Raw genomic sequence first — 5,613 nt, 5'->3', positions numbered from 1 at the left:
ACGTGATCACATATTATATGAAAACGCATTTTTACGTTTTCTTTACGTAAAAAATATAAGTTGTTTTGATTTGATCTTAAAACATATTTTTACGTTATGTTATCACGTTCTTAATGTTTTTACTTAAAAACTTTTTATACGAAATGTATTTTTTAAATATATAAAAAACATATTTTATACGTAAAAAAACTTTTTTTCTATGTGAAAGAAAAAAAACTTATTTTTATATGAAAACGTAAAAATATGTTTTAGGATCATAGCAATGTAATAACATAGTATTCGAAAACGTATTTTTTTAAATACATTAAAAAAAATATTTTATGTAAAACAAATACGTAAAAAAACAAGTAAATGTTTTGTAAAAAATATTTTTTTACAATTCATTAAAAATATATTTTGTTTTATTAACTTTTTTTTAAATATTTTTTTATTTTTTATTATTAATTATTTACGCTTTTATATAATATTAATTAATTTTCGGAAATATATAGCAAGTTTGCCTCTAGCCTAGTTGGTTAGAGCTTTGGCCGAATGAGGAGTGGGGAAGGAGGTCTCAAGTTCGAATCCTCCACCCCTTATTTCTATCATTATTATTATTTTAAGACAGAATTACAAAAATGGTCCCTATAGTTTACCCAAAGTTGCGAATCCAGTCCCTTTATACTTCAAAAGACGAAAATACTCTTTCTAATTCAGTCCCTAACGGCTGAATACTAACGGCGTTAGTAAAAAGGACCATCTGTGCAAGTTTTGCAAACCACAGGGGCCATTTGCATCAAAAAAAATTAATAGGGACTAACTTTGTTACTTTTGGTAAACCACAGGGACCATTTTTGTAATTTTGTCTATAATATATTAATAAATCATAATTAAACCTTTCTCTCCTTAATTCATCCTACATATTGCTATGGTGAAGGCAACCCAAAAGGATCATGCTCATAATCGGGTCAAGTACATACCAAAATAGTTATGAACTTAGACACTAATCCAACAATAGCTTCTCGTTACCTTTCCGTGGATATAAAGAACGTCAAAATCGGAGTTAGAACGAAAAAGTTATGCCCGTTTGAAGTTTGGTCAGTTTTGGGTTATGCTAAGTACGTTGGGCGTACTGAGGTACCCGGAGTACGCTGGGTGTACCCTAAGTACGTTGGGCGTACCCTAAGTACGTTGGGCGTACGTAATCAGTGCCCAAACCTTATTTTCGTGGTTTGAGCCCTATTTAAGCTCCTTAACTCCCCCAAACCCACTCCATTCTAAGCCTCCACCCCACCAACACCCCTTCCATGAAACCCTAACCCTAGTTGAGACTTGTGTGCTAAAAGAAGGGGTTTTTGAGTGCTTTGGAGTATGTATGGTGCACCTTGGAGAAGAAGGAACTTCTTGGAGAAGTGTTGGTTGCATTGGAGCTTGTAAATATGAACTTTATTCAACTTGATCTATCTTCTAGAGGTATAAAGTTTGAATCTTGATGATGCATTTTTTAGATCTAACTAGTTTTGGATGTTATGAGCTTTTGGTCATTTTAGTGCATACAATTTAGATCTTGAAAGTTTGTGACCTTGTTGGAGACTTGTACTTAATGGATTAAGTTGAAAAAGATGAACTTTTGGGTCCCTTTGAGACTTAAAGACTAGATCTTGTTTGTTGGGACCATTCTAATGGATTAAGTTGGAAACTTTATCCATTATAAAGCTATTATGAACTATAAAAATGTGATCTTGCCACTTCTATCCCTTCCATGCAAGAGTTGTGATGTCTTATTGGGTTAAGAACTTAGGGTTTTGGACATTAAGCACTTTATAACCATGCAAAGTCATAAAGTTGGAAACTTTATGACTTAGGACATCATTTTGGGCTTGGATCTGAGTTTTGGATGTAAGAACTTAATGGAATAAGCTCTTAGTGGAATTTTGGGACTGGGCTGAGTACGTTGGGCCTACCTGGTGGTACGCTACGCGTACACGGTCAGCGCTCCGATTTTGGTCAACATCAGAGTACGCTGGGCGTACTCTCTTGGTACGCAGGGCGTACTCCGCTGGGAAGAAATATTGACTTTTGGACCTTGACCATTGACTTTGACTTTGACCAAGCTTGACCTAAGGGTATTTTGGGTTATCGGGTTAATTATTGATTAAGATTGTATTTATTGTTAGTTGGCGTGAGGTTATCCGGTTCGGCGGTCCGAGCAGTTATTTGATTATTAGCGGATTGAGGTGAGTTTTCTCACTGTATTTAGCGGGTGAAGGGCCAATGCCGGCTCCTGGTTTGTTATGGTTAGTATGCTTGTTGTCTGGTTGACTCTTGCATGTGTTATGTGTTTTAAGTTTACCGAGCAGGGCTCGATGACGGGCGGGGCTTGATGAGTATATTGTATACTAGATATATGTATGTGTTTTTATGATTACTGGGTATGACCCGATGCCGGGCGGGGCCCGAAGGCTAGTCTGTATGCTATTTATCTGGGTGATTATGGCATGTATTGTGTGTTTATATGTTTATATGTTTATACCGGGCGGGGCCCGATGCCAGGCGGGGCCTGATGGCTGACAGATTTGTGTACCGAGCGGGACTCGATGCCCGGCGGGGTCCGCTGCCGGGTGGAGCCCAATATATGTTGATATGTATGGTATATGGTATTTTGGGAACTCACTAAGCTTTGTGCTTACGGTTTTCAGTTTATGTTTTAGGCACTTCTGGTTTCAAAGGGTAGTACTCGGGATGATTGCATAGCACACACGATTCGTTTCCGCATTTTGTGATTTACTCTGATGATGATGATGTATTGATAAAATTCGATTACCTTGGTTTTGTGACAATGGTATGATTTACTATTTTATTAATTTAAAAATAAAAAATTTCGGGTCTTATTTTTCGGACGTTTCAGACAATGTAATACAACATTGTAGCTAAGAGGATAAATTAGACATTACTTGATATAGTTCAGTCTATGATGAGTCGTACATCGCTTCCAATCAATTTTTTGGTAATATATAAAAATTACACGAGTTAGGCAAAAATTGGCCAAAAAAAACGCATTAATGTTTCATTTTTTTAGTGGAACAAACGATGGTTCTTTTTTGGACAATTCTAGTGAATAATCCCAAAAATTGAATCTCAAAACCGTTTTAGGAAGATTTTTAATAAATATATTTTTTATGATCTAATGATTCATGTCCTTGGTTCATCGAAAAACATGCATTTGATTAATTTCTCACCATTTCTCATGTAATTTTTGTTTCTCACATGATCCAAAGCATATATATATATATATATATATATATATATATATATATATATATTATATAAGTTTTCTGTTAAAAAGTTCATTAAAGATAAACTTTTAAATATATATAAAAAAACAAATAAACCAAAATATATAAGAATGACATTTTTGGTTATTTTACATAGACAATCAGTTTTTGCCAACTATAAAAAGTTATTATCAATTTATAGTGTTTTGTCATCGTATAAATTAATCCAAACATATTATAAAAAAATCTATTTTGCTACCATATATGTATATGCCAAGGGTGGACGAGGTGCTATACGCTCATGGCGGTGCCACCGGTAACACCCCCTCCCCCCTCCCCCCCCCCCCCCCCCCCCCCCCCCCCCCGCAAAAATGGTACCATTGATTTCAAAGATTCATGGGTGAACAAACTCATTGATCTCCCTTCTCTCTTTATTCTTTATCAAGCTTTGGTTGTTGTACATCATATATAAAGACTTATGCCAAAATATTTTTGTATGTTTTTAATTATTTTTATATGGTTTTTTTTTTATATTTTATGAATTAGTTTGTATTTATTTTAAAATAAAAAAAATAAGTTAGTTAGGATAGATGAGAAATATGAGTTTCCATGTGTTATGGCATGTGAGAGGTAGAATTGAGAGGAAAAAGAAAAACTGATATGTGTCACACCCCCAAACCAAGGATGGCGGAAACGTCCGGGGGTGGAGGACTTCATGTAAAGTATCACAACAACGAATATAATAGTGCTCAAAGTAAATACAACCATCATAAATATAATTGAAAAGGTTACACCATGGAATAAGTTTACATGTTTCAAAATCAATTACATTATGATGACAAAATGAAACGTTTGACGACTTATCGTCCCATCATCAAAATGCTGTTGGTTTTCCTGTTTCACTGGTTTCCTGAGAATACAAGTAGTTTTGAAAAAGTGTCAACAATTAAGTTGGTGAGTTCATAAGAGTTTTGTTTGAGGAAGAAATCGTTCTCCTTGTAAAAGCGATAGAGTTTGATTTCCAGAAAATCCAATATTTTCTTAGTTAAGTGTGAAAAGAATGTTCCTATGTTATGTGATAATGAACCCTAGAAAGACCCATAGATTCCTTCTAAAATCGCCCAACGTATATAAGTTATATAAAATTTAAGTTAAATAAACCGTCGAATATAATGGGTCTGCCCTAGGTCCACAACCAAACAAGGAACAGGAGATAAGGCGGGCCCACCAATTCTAAGTCGATTATGACTAGATTCTTATATAACTCTAGCATATACACTTAGCAATTATAGCTGAAGTCTAACAATTCTAGATGAAATATAGTTTCAACAGAGATATGATTCCAAAGAAAATCCTATATTTTCCTTATAAAACTTATGTGATAATGAACCCTAAAAAGACCCATAGATCCCTTCTATAATCGCCCAGCGTATATAAGTTATATAAAATTTAAGTTAAATAAACCGTCGAATATAATGGGTCTGCCCTAGGTCCACAACCAAACAAGGAACAGGAGATAAGGCGGGCCCACCAATTCTAAGTCGATTGTGACTAAATTCTTATATAACTCTATCATATACACTTAGCAATTATAGCTGAAGTCTAACAATTCTAGATGAAATAGTTTTGATAGAAATATGATCCAAAGAAAATCCTATATTTTCCTTATAAAAGTTACGTAGTCCTAAACCTCAGGACCGAAAGTAAACAAGTATTTTCCATACTTAAAGATATAAAAGCGATTTTAAATCGGCATAAAACCCTTTTTAAAGTTAGGTGGTCCTAAATCCCAGGACCGAAAACAAGTATATTTCCATACTTAAAGATGTTTCCTGTGAGTTAAATCGACATAACTCGCTAATTTAAACAGAACCCGTAAATATTATGATTTATTAATACAACATGTGAGCTATTATAACCATGCTAAGACTATTTTAGACGACCTCGTAACACGACGTTTTTCAGGCGTCGCACGTTAAATGACACTTGTCACCACAGACCTGCCGGTCTAGCTGTTGCATGCAGCTCAGGTGTGGGTTTGTCAAACCCAATATAGATCTATACACAACTATCATGCTCTCCCTACAAGAGACTCTGGTTATAATTTACAGGACTTTTTGATTTATTACCATGAAGGTAACTCGAAGCGAATGACTCACAAATTCATCAACAGATTTACGTGAACTTAACTGAAAACCTTTGGTAAATGAGTTTGAAATGTAAATGATACATAAACTATACCTATTATAGTTTATCCAAAACGTTTGTACTGAAAAAGGACTCTTTTATGAAAATACATTAGTGCTATGAATCCATAAACTATGCTTATTATAGCTTATTATATGTGTTCGAAATGAAT

This window comes from Lactuca virosa, chromosome 1 (genome assembly GCF_052849685.1).
Source record: "Lactuca virosa cultivar CGN04683 chromosome 1, Lactuca_virosa_CGN04683_v6, whole genome shotgun sequence".
NCBI classification, from domain to species: Eukaryota; Viridiplantae; Streptophyta; class Magnoliopsida; order Asterales; family Asteraceae; genus Lactuca; species Lactuca virosa.
The sequence above is the reverse complement of the archived record's forward strand: the minus strand, read 5'-3'. Positions refer to the sequence as shown.